The sequence below is a fragment of the Meriones unguiculatus genome, chromosome 5 (genome assembly GCF_030254825.1).
Source record: "Meriones unguiculatus strain TT.TT164.6M chromosome 5, Bangor_MerUng_6.1, whole genome shotgun sequence".
Lineage (NCBI taxonomy): Eukaryota > Metazoa > Chordata > Mammalia > Rodentia > Muridae > Meriones > Meriones unguiculatus.
Window position 1 is genome coordinate 95,877,855 of NC_083353.1, and position 12,056 is coordinate 95,889,910.

At 39.3% G+C, this 12,056-nt stretch overlaps 1 protein-coding gene across 5 annotated transcripts in view; it reads left to right on the forward strand.

The window, feature by feature from the left end:
- The window catches only part of LOC110553555 (contactin-6), a 365,089-nt gene that overhangs the window by 115,428 nt on the left and 237,605 nt on the right, over nt 1-12,056 (forward strand). The window contains exon 1 of one of the 5 annotated variants that reach the window (XM_060383869.1): nt 11,281-11,364. The exons of the other annotated variants lie outside the window; for them this stretch is intronic. The gene's annotated coding sequence lies outside the window, so the exon portion shown is untranslated. Of the gene's footprint in view, nt 1-11,280; nt 11,365-12,056 lie in introns of those variants that run through there. 5 annotated transcript variants of the gene reach the window in all.

The following is a 12,056-nucleotide window of genomic DNA, read 5'->3' on the forward strand; positions in this document are numbered from 1 at the left end:
GTTTTCAATTTAAATATACATAAAGGTAATTTTCAGCTGGCTTCTAGAAACCAGCAGGTTCCCTCCTAACTCTTTGTTGAGTAACATGATGAAAAATTGTTACCACTGCCTTTTTATGAGAAATCTTCAAGATTTTTGTGCTTTATTGTCCCAAATTCTATGATGTCTAGAACTACCCTGCTTTTATTCTGCCATCTGTGATTGCTGATCTGTTGAAGCTAGAATAGTATTACTTCTTTTAATTGGTTTGTCACAGACTGACTAGAGCCTCATCATTGGCTTACAGATATATAAAGACGATATGAGAAAAAAAATGCATTCAATAAGCAAAATGTCAAGACCTAGCAGACGTAGCCTAAATCCATGCATTAAAATCCTTTAGTAACTCAAGTCTAAGTATTTTGTGGTCATAAGAAAAATATATTATATAGATCTCCTATGAACTGATACTAGTCCACTCTCATTTTCCATCTCCAAGTTTAGAGCAATGTTCATGGCAGTTATCACTGTCTAATTTACAACAAGAATAGCATGAAATTACATAGGAACTTAGCATGAAAAAAATTCTGTGACTGAATAAAAATGTCTGGTAAGGCCAGACAGCACAGAGAGCACCACCCATTCTGTCCAGAAGACACACCTCCCTCAGGTGGATTCCATCCCCTCAGTTTCCAGGTGTAGAAACTTAGCTTTAGAGTATGGAAGCATTTCTTACGTGTTACACGGTATCAAAATTATGATTCGGATAGTGTCTAGCTATGGCGGCCTCCCAAAGTACTATATACAGGCCAAGTAAACCAACAGCCACTGGTTCTCTGCTCCATCTGGGATTTCATGAGCTGAAAATGGTTTCCTTACACTGTATTCTCTTTCTGGATTGTGTGTCCTTTCATGGCAGACAGTATGGCTAAATCTCTGGGCCTTTTATCATGGCACATATTTTGTCAAGAGGACCTCACCCTCATCTACACCTTATCTAAATTTCTGCCTTAAATCTCTGGTCCAACAGTGGGTTAGGACTTGAATACAAGAAGTTTGAAGTGTCTGAACGTTCCATCCCTAACCCTAGACACTGGCACACTGTGCTACCATGTCTCTTCTGCTATTGTGAGACTCTCGTACCCTTTCGTTTGAGAATGCCTTTATTTTCTTGCTTGGAGAGTTATAAACAAGCCTCAGAAAATATAAATGGTTGAGATTATATGTTCATTTTTTTCCCTGAATCATACTGTGATCAAACTGGGAATGTGTTTATGACATGAGTTCCTTCCAAAGGAGAGTCTAAGCCATGTTTAAGAATTTTGCAACACAATCATATCTATCATGGGAGAACACTGTTGAGCTGTAAGAGAAAGGAGAAAGTCACAGGCACTATACCTCTGAGAGCACAGCTGAGGGACAAGCGGCATGACCTACCTGTAAAATATTCTATAGACTGGCCATAGGTCAAGTCCAGCCAGTTCTCCTTGATACATGATTCTCTGTCCAGGGACTTCCTTCTCTGCCATATCTCATTGTCAGGCTTCAGTCTTGCCAATACAATTTATTACCCAGGTGGTAGGCACTTGTTACCAAATGGAAAATCCATCACTCATCAAGTTGCTCTCCTTCTGATATTATTACCTTCAGATCTGTTACCGCCATTTTATTAGTTTTAGTCTTCTCAGAGCACGTTCCTAATATGTACTTTCAGAGTGAGACAAGGAAGTCACTGCATGTGACATGATAAGAAATGCTTTCCTTTTTTTTTTTTTTTTTTTTTTTTTTTTTTTTTTGGTCTCTGCTCCAGGTTCTAACAGAGAACTCCTAAGACTAAGACAGGTACTTTCCTTAAAGCTAGAGGGACAGAGACTTTGGCTCTAATTCCAAAAATGGACTTTTAAAAACTTTGTGGTTGTTGGCATGTTATTAGAGAGTCTTTTATTTTAATGCAGAATCCCTTATTGAGCACCTGGACAGCTTCAGGATGGAAAACAAGTGATGTCCAGAAATTTTCCCTGTTAGCCCACATGGTTTGTAGAGGGTAGAGTGGGCAGAAATGATCCCCAAATTGATTTCAATCATGTGTGGCAATTCCATTGGAATGCCGCAAGCAACTGTGAGGTTTGGGAAGCCTCTGGGGTGAGAATACATCCATGTGCTCTGAGGATGGTCTAGCACAATTCATATAGACAGAAGCTCCCATGTGCTAGATTCTCAGGAGGCTTTCACATCTGTGTCCTTTTTAATAAAGCAGGGAAGGTAACTGAAGCTGCCTGTAAAACCTGGGAGTTATTACCACCCTTTTCAAGTGCTGTAAAAACCTCTGATTTATAGCCATGTTGAACTGAACCGTGGAATGTCCTGGGCACCCAATGATTACCACCAGTCTCCGCAGAGTAGATTAGCTTGCAGAGACTCAGATCTCTTCCTATAGTAATTCTGGGCACCATCAGAACTGAAGCTATAAAATATGGCTTCAGTGATGTATATAAAAACATTGAAAATTACTTGGTATGGAAAACCAAATGCAGTTGATGCCGGAAGTTAGTGGATAAAATATCATATTTTCTAAGACTTGATTTTTGGAGGGGGAAAAAGCATTATATAGCTATTCCCAACAGACAGTAGGGGTCTCACTGATTTTTACTCTATTGGATGCTTCCAGCAGTACTAATTCCTGAATCTCACGAACTTTTCCAACCACTGTCTCCTTGTTACTCTGCTTATGTCCTACTCAGGTATTCTAATTTTTTCTTTGACAAACTCATATAACAGTCCATTTTTCAGACAGACCATTCTTTAAACCATGCTGTGCTGAAACTTACAATGTAACATTCTTTCTACAGTCTTCCTTCTTCTGCCTACCAAGTGGTAGGATTACAGATATGTATGGCCATGCCCTGCACATTCTCCAAAATCTTAACATGACCAGAAAGTCTTCCTTGATTTTTTTAACCAAAAGGTGCCCAAAGTTATTCACCAAACTATGTTTACTTTACCAAATCATCTAAATCTTTCTTTTCTTTATATCTGGTTTTGTTTGATGAGCCTTCCTAAAATAGCTTCCTTAACAAAACAATATCTTCTGGCAAACTATTACCAATCTTCAAAAATAAGAAATAAATATATTTTTTCCAAAATGTTTCTCTATCTAACATTAAAACTGTAGGAGCTTAGGGGATGAATGGCTGCAAGGCTACCATTCGAAGAGCTTGGTCTCATGTATACCTTATTTGATGCACAAATGAAATAGGCATTGTACTCAGCCACCTGAAATTTTCATGGCCAGAACTCAAAAATATCTTCAGAAAAAAAAATCTGCTTTATCTGAAATCTCAAAGTATTTATATTTTTTAAAATTAATTTTTTTAATTAATTACAGTTTATTCACTTTGTATCCCACCTTTACTGACCTCCCTCTTCCCCTCCCAATCCCACCCTCCCTCCCTCTTTACCTATGCCCCTCCCCCAATCCACTGATAGGGGAGGTCCTTTTCCCTTTCCTTCTGATCCTAGTCTATCATGTCTCATCAGGAGTGGCTGCCTTGTCTTTCTCTGTGGCCTGGTAAGACTAAACCCCCCTCAGGAGGGGATGATCAAAGAGCAGGCCACTGAATTCATGTCAGTGACAGTCCCTGTTCCCCTTACTAGGGAACTCACTTGGACCCTGACCTGCCATCAGCTACATATATGCAGGAGTTCTAGTTTATCTCCATGAATGGTCTTTGGTTAGAGTATCAGTCTCAGAAAAGATCCCTGTGCCCAGGTGTTTTTTTTTTTTTTTTTTTTTTTTTTTTGTCTCGTCTCCTCATGGAGCTCCTGTCCTCTCCAAAAGTTTGGCTGAGTCTCAGCCTCTGCTTTGATACCCTGCAGGGTCCGTACATTGTGTTGTGTTTCTGTCTCATTTGTAAACTGTGAATATGTTAAGAAGGACAAACAGGTTTGTGGGGAAGGGAGCACACACTTGTCATGATATATGCCCCTATGCTGTAGTGTTCTTCATAAAAATAGGCATATATTCAGGGGTAAGGTCTATTAGATAGACATCAGAAATTACACATAAAGAAACCCAGGTAAATTATCAGTCATTTACTTAAGCTTTTGGCTACAATCAAGAGACATGAAGACAATGCTTTTCAGTTAGTTTTATAGTAAGTGGGAGGAGTATTTACTAATAATTTAAAAGCATATTATGGTAAATCATTTACCAGCGACAGTTCCTTGTTAGGATGATGAAGTATTATGCTCTGTACATAACTGTATGCTCTATAATTCCATACATGGTAATAAAAATGTTTCAGCTCCATTATAATCTTTGAAGACCTTTGTCATATATCTAGCCCAGTGTTTACTGAAATTTTAGATGGCACCTGAATTGTTTACATTGGCGCACACATGAATAACCACATGCACTGCTCACTTACTTTTTGTACAGTGAGATTTAATATTTATAACAAATACAAAAGTAAGGTAACTATTTTTTCTGCTAAATCTTTAGCAACGTAGAATCATTGTATCATCTATCTATCTATCTATCTATCTATTATTTATTACAATTTATTCACTTTGTATCCCAGCTGTAGCCCCTTCCCTCCTCTCTTCTTAGTCCCACCCAAACTCCCTCTTCCCCTCCTATGCCCCTTCCCTGGTCCACTGATAGGGGAGAGCCTCCTCCCCTTCTATCTGAACCTAGCCTATCAGGTCTCTTGAGGACTGGCTGCATTGTCTTCTTCTGTGGTCTGGCAAGGCTGCACACCCCAGCGGGGAGGTGATCAGAGAGCTTGCCACTGAGTTCATCTCAGAAACAGGCTCTTCTCCCCTTAGTAGGGAGCCCACTTGGAAACTGAGCAGCTGATGGGATTCATCTGAGCAGGGAGTCTAGGTCCTCTCCATGCATGGTCGTTGGTTGGAGTATCAGTTTCTGCAGGTCTCCCTGGGCCCAGGTTTTTGGGCTCTGTTGATCTCCTTGTGGAGCTACTGACTTCTTCAGGTCTTTCTATCTCTCCTTTCTTCCATTAGATGCTATGCACTTTGCCCAAAGTTAGGCTACGAATCTCAGAATCTGCTATGATATCCTGATGGGTAGAGTCACTTAGAGGCCCCCTGTGGAAAGCTCCTGTCCTGTACCCTGTCTTCTCCTACTTCCTATCTTAAATAAATCATTACTGCTTTCTTAGTTAAGCATGTCACACAATTAGGCTACTGCTATGTGCACAACTCACAAGTAGATTCAAGTAGTCAAATATACAAAATTCTAGGACCAAGTTGGCAAAATGGCTAATTAAGCATAGCTTGCTCCCTCCCACTGTTTGACAACTTTGTAGGTAGTTATGATTTTTGGGCATTAATTTGCCTAAACTTGCTGAGTTGGCTTAATGGAATACTATTGCCACCTTCTGCCCATTTTAAGTTATTAAGGCCCTATAATCCATCACAAGAAAGGAGGTCTAGCAGTGGCAAATAAGAAGAATGAACTATTCTTGTTGCTATTACGTTGTTGTTGACACTTAGAATGAATGAGAAAGTTTACCATGAAATGAATCAGGCTGCATAAAGTGATACAGTCTAACCAGTACTGGCATCATGGAAACAATATGCCTTAAGAGTAAATAATGTATACTGACAGCAAAGTTCTCAGCAATTAAAAACAAGGACATCAAGAAACTTGCAGGCATATGGTGTGAACTAGAAAAGATCATCCTGAGTGAGGTAACCCACAAGCAGAAAGACACATATGGCATATACTCACTTATAAGTATATTAGCTATATAATATAGGACAAACATATTAAAATCTATAGTCCTAAGAAAGCTAAACAGCAAAGAGGACCCTAGGGAAGAAGCTGAAACCTCACTCAGAAGGGCAAACAGGATAGACAATGGAAGTTGAAGACAAGGAACTGGCCATGAACCTTCCACAGGCAGCCTCTGAAACACTTACGCCAACAGGGTAAAGAAGGAGATACTGAGACACATAACCAAACTTTGGGCCGAGTGCAGAAAACCTTATGGAAGAAGAGGAGATAGAAAGACCTGGGGGGGTGGAGAGAGGAACTGCACAAGGAGAACAACAGAGCCAAAATATCTGGGCCCAGAGAGGCCCTGCAGAGACTGATACTCCAACAAAAGACCATGCATGGAGAAGACCTAGACCCTCTGTTCAAATGAAGCCTATTGGCTGCTCAGTTTTCAAGTGTGCTCCCTAGTAAAGGGGTACAGGAGCTGTTTCTGACATGAACTCAGAGGCAGGCTCTCTGATCACCTTCCCCTGGGGTGTATAGCCTTGCCAGGCCACAGAAGAAGAAAATGCAGCCAGTCCTGATGAGAGCTAATAGACTATGGTTAGATAGAAGGGGAGGAGGTCCTCCCCTATCAGTGAACTAGGGAAGCGGCATAGGGGGAGAAAAGGGAGTGTGAGTGGGACTGGGAGGAGATGGAGGGGGCTACAATCGGGATACAAAGTGACTAAGTTGTAATCAATCAATCAAATCAATCAATATTAAAAAAAAGAATTTGAAGGCTCAGCTGTATACTGTGTTAGCTATAGGAGTTTTAATAACTAATTTTACTAGGCTGTACTCACTTGGTTCAAATGGTTTAAAAATGAAATGACTGAGTGTCATTGTAGGGTTGATAGGCACAGATTCAAATGAATTGAACTTGCTACCACAGTCCATAATGTGTGGTAAGAATATTCTTGAATATTCCTCTAGTGATTGCTGACATATTATGACTGATATATTATCAAGTCAATTCTTCCCAGGCTTCTAATTTCTCAGGACTTTATCACTCAATTTATAAATATGTCATATACAAATGCAGCTTCATCTGCTAAATGAAGTACAATATATTACTTTTGCCCCGTGATCCCAACCTTGTTTTCATATGAAACAATTTCCCCTGAAAAATGACAGTTTTAACCTTATATTTTTCTTCCTATAGCCCTCATTTTAGGAAGTTAAACTACAGTCTCCAATAAATTACTGTGATCATAATGACTGAGTTCAGAGAAAATTTAAACCATTACTCACAATAAGACATGTGACTTTCCTCATCACCCTAGTAAAGGTTTCTTTCAATTATAAGTGAAAAAAAATAAAGAGGATGCTTCAAAAACGTGTAAGCTACATGACAATCTCCTCTCCATCAGGGTGCTTTCGGTTCATATTGCAGAAGGTGAACTGCCCCTCACAGTTCTGATCACCTGCCTCATTCTCTTCATTTTCCACAATAGTTGCATTTGTTTTCAAGAGTAGCCGATGTCTCTTTTTCCCGATGTTTATTTGATGGCCACCCTTTGCTCCTTACAAGCATTTCAATCTTCGCCAATAGAAATCAGTGCTCTCTGAACTTATGTCTTTTATTTAGAAATGAAATAATTTATCACTGCCCTCCTAATTCAAGAAGTAATTCTCACTTTGTTGGATGAGCGATATTAAATTTATTTGAAGAACGTCTGCATTATCCCTTCTTTCTCACTACCTAGAAGAATAGGTTAGTTACATTTATTGTTTAAATTTTCAATGTGTTGCCTTCTCCGGTCTTTCAAAACACAGCCAGCCTTTCCTGTGATTAGCCTACTAGATAGTTATGGATCCCCCCCCCCAATCCCTGCCAATCCATCCTTTTAGTTGTCATTCACCCAATACAGAGGCTAGACCCTAGGTTTTTTGCCATGATCTGATCTTCTACTCACAGCTGCTTAGTTCCCTGAGAATTACATACAGTGCCTTCATTCAAGCGCTGTGATAGATCAATCTGCTTTCTTTTCCACACCTGGCTCTTCTTATACATTCTGAATGTAAGTTCTTGTATGATTTTTCTCCAACCCCTCTGATTATGGCTGAACTGAACTTTCCTGGCAAGGTCTTGCTGGCAGGTTTGTATCCTTGGAGCTGTTACAAACCATTTGTACAATAATAAGTAGTCCTCTCTCAGTGTGTTGGCCCTTTGGTACCCGAAGAAGCCAAAATATTCCTCTGCTTTTCCAAATCTCTGGACTTGGTGGGCCTTCATACATAGCCGATAGTATTGGGGATATATAGTAGATTTGATGGAACAGCATAGCCCTAATCTCTTCCCAGCTGAAACCTTTCAAAGTAATGAGAGAAATCTTGGCTTTAGCAGTTGGAATGTTAGAGTTCAGAAGTCGATAGTGATGTTGAGCAAATCACTTGCACTTCACTTTATTCTGTGTAAAATGTGATTGTGTATCTCATTAACAGGTTTGCAATAAGAATTAATACATAGGGGATGTCCATGATGACATCCCTTCTGACTTCCTGACACTAACAGTCAGTTCAAGAGGCATCTTTTTTTTTTTTTTTTCTGCTAGTGTCCCAGAATTTCATAAAGCCATAATTCTTTTGCCCCTAATGTTTATATATAGTAAAGCTATGGTTACTTGTGATTCAGTTAATTACAATGAAAGGATTCCTATAAACTATCCAATGGCCGAAGCCAGAGGGCAGAGCCCAGGAGAGTATCTCCTGTGGATTTTTGTCTCTAATTGTTCTCTAATTGTTGGCTCCCCATAGACTTCAACTGATGTGTATTTCTACAATTAGAGATATGTGGCAATGCACAAGGAAATTCCCCTGATAGTTGACCAGTTTTTACGGGAACTTGGTCATATAGACAGCTGTGTGACTGTCATATAGACAGTTATGTGATTGTTGTGAGGCTCATGTCTTCCCAGACATCACACAGATTCCAGGGATCCTAGCTTCACTTTAAACCCTCCACACCTTAAATCACATAGCACATAATACCCAGTCCTCCCCAAGGCACTAAACCACTCTATGGGCATAGAATATAGAACTTATAGTTCAAGAGCCCTCGGCAAAGCAATAATCTTATTGCAGAAATGGGACATCCCTGTATCCCAGAAATTGTGTCTTAGTAAATAAAGCAACAGACATTTAGCTTACTTGTCACACTCATCAAATAAACCATCAGTCTTAGTATTAATGCTCATTTAAGAATGAGTGGATCCTTGGGGGAAAGTCTGTCTTACCTGAAGAATACTATTAAAACACCAAGAACCTCATATTCTTTCTACTTTTGTTTTCTGTGTCAGTGCAGTTGCCAACATGCTGTAGTGCTTTCGTAGTCATCATGGTAACAAAGGTTAACAGACTGAACCCCCAGCCTTTGATTTTAACTCTACTCTTCTGATTCTTAGTTCACCCCTTGAAGAATCTTAGGTGTCCACAGACATTTTCAGGTACATATTCATATTCGAACCCTGGGGCTACTTTGACAGATGGTTGATCTCATTCATTATGCATAAGATCTTAATATCCTCACCTTTAGTGTAATCATATTTCCACCTTCTGTGAAGCTACATCAAAGGTACTGTCTATATGCCAGAAAAAACCCTATGCCAGATAATTCACCATTCAAGGATATTTTTTTTTCTCCTAAGAGACAAAATAGGAACTCACACAAAACAGCTAATTATCCTCCTGCCCAACCCCAGCACACCGGCCTGAAAATGGTGCTTTGCTTCCCACAAAACAAAAAGACCTAAGGAAAGGTTGACATCTTACTGCAATATCTCATTATTAGTGATGCAAAACTCCAAGCTAATTTGCTAGTCCTTAAGAAAATAGCTCCTTTAACCTTGTTGACTCAATCAGAAAGAATTTGTTTTCAAGACAGGCATTGCTTAACTGCATTTGGCATTTGCTTTATTCTTTCATGTGACGGTCTCTGCAGAAATAGCTTAGAAAACACAGTTTAAGAAGCCCAATTTGGTGTGTATGGTATGGAGGCTTTGTGTTTTGATTAACAGTAAGTCTTCTACACTTGGGTGCCTTGCTGACCCTAGAGCCAGGCTGCTTATGACCCCAGCCAACTACTCTGCTGAAAGGGAGACAGTAGTAATATTGCTCTATATTTTTCAGATCTAAAACAAGGAATGGTAGGTGTGGTTTGTTTCCTTGTTTTATATCCTGTTTCTTAACATGGACTGCCATGGAAGAAGTACCCAATAAATGCTCACTGAGGAAAATAATATTGACATAAGGGTTGACTGGTACAGAATTGCAGAGTCCTAGACTAAGCCCTGTCATATTATATCTCTCTAGAAAATACCTACTCAAAAAAGAAATCAACTAAATTAAAAGTAAAATAGACTAATAGACTATGTACAGAAGAGTTGAGATGACTTTATAGGAAATGCATTAAGCATTATATTTACAACCTGCCATTTGTGACATTCACTTTTTTTTTTTTTTTTTTACTGATCCACAGAATGAACTTCCAAAAATGATTATGTAGTACTCTCACATGTCCTGAACATTCCTAGAAAAAAAAATGATAGCCGCAAATTATATTTTGCCAGCGTGGGGTAGGAGGCAGCAGGTCGGGGCCCTTATGTCTGTGGTGGAAGCTCCTGAGGGAGGGAGACTGGTAGGAAGTGAACAGAACAGGTGTTACATCATCAACTTTACCATTAATCCTCTGCCATTTGTGGATCTGTCAGCTTCTAGGAAATCCTTAAGGGAAAAAAGCATTTTCTCTGACACAAGAGACAAGTCTCAGATGCTTCTCTTCACTGCCTGTGTCCGCCTGAGAGTCTCAGCTAGTTGTTTCAGCCGATGGATATAATTGGCCATCAGTCATTTGGGTCCCATTGTTCATTGACACGCAGCTCAGGATCAACTCTCAGCCATCTGAACAGCAAGGTCCTGGTTTCTGATTAATCTTTGACTGGTCATTGACTATACTGAAGTAGCTCCTGGTTAATGAGACCATTTGTGTCTAACCTCATCCATTTTCTGGATGTACTAGGAATAGAAGTGCCAGCGCTTCTCAGCACAGCCCTGAAAACGCAGTAATCAATCAGTCTTTGTGATTTGCTGGAGATTTCATTGTTCCAGTTGTCGAAATCAAATTGTAGTGAGAAGCTATAAGTGGGCATTTTTATTCCCAAGTCAGTTATGTACATTTAATGAAATCTAAGGAGCACATAGAGTAAAAATACATAAAGAAGCAACGAGTGACTTCTGAAGCAATTACTCACATGAGGTAAACACACAGAAAGGTGGTAAAATAGAACCTATATGGGGATGAAGTTCACATTCTGATGAAGGTAGGGGCTTCTCATTTCACTCACTGTGTGTCCATGAACAAGGACGGCACGATTCAGAAACTCGGGCTTCTTGTTATTAAGTGAGAATACTTTAATGCCTATAGTATTGTAGAAATTTCATGAAATAACATTCCATTTGATATTCCAATGTCAAATGCTGTATGGTGTTTTTTTTGTTTTTTTTTTTCCTAGTTCATGCTAAGAAAAAAATAAGCCTATTCTGGTGATTCACACTGAATCTGTTTTGTCTCTACTGGAAGTCCTGAAGTCATGCTAAATACAAAGGTAGGGAAGGTGGGCTATCTGCACCTGGCTTCTTGAGTCATGTGCTTAGGCATATTTAGATGCACAGTGTTTAGGCCAATGCTCCCAGAGATAACAGGAGGCTGGAAAGTAGTGAACTTTATTGTCCAAAGGATATAAAGCTTCTCTTCATTAGCATTTACAAATAATTAAGTTGCTTTTGAAAAATCATTTTTCTTGAAATGTTACCAAAACACACACACACACACAAAAAAAACAACAAAACTCATAAAGACTGCGTTCTGATAAATTTGGAAAATATTAACTATTGTTTTCCCTTTTGACGTACAGTTCCCTTTTTTCTGGGTAGCAGGGAGGGTGCAGAGAATCTATCTATTCATCTCTAATTTGTCTATCATATCTCTGTCTTTATATAATTAGTTGGCTAATTCAAATGTGCAAATACTTAACACAAGTGTGTGCACACACACAGATACATGCACACATACCCGTATGAATATTTTATACCTATTTTGGTCTGGTTCCACTTGTTGGCGCTTTGAACCTGAGTGTGAAACTGGAGGGCAAAGAAAAAGCAATGACTGCTAAGAACTGTGATGACATCCACAACCTGTCTTCATTGTTTTCCATTTTTTTGTTTCTCTGTTTGTTTTGCTGTAGTTGTTGTTTTTTTATCATCCCTGTGCTCTTGTCTACACTGTTATTTGACACTT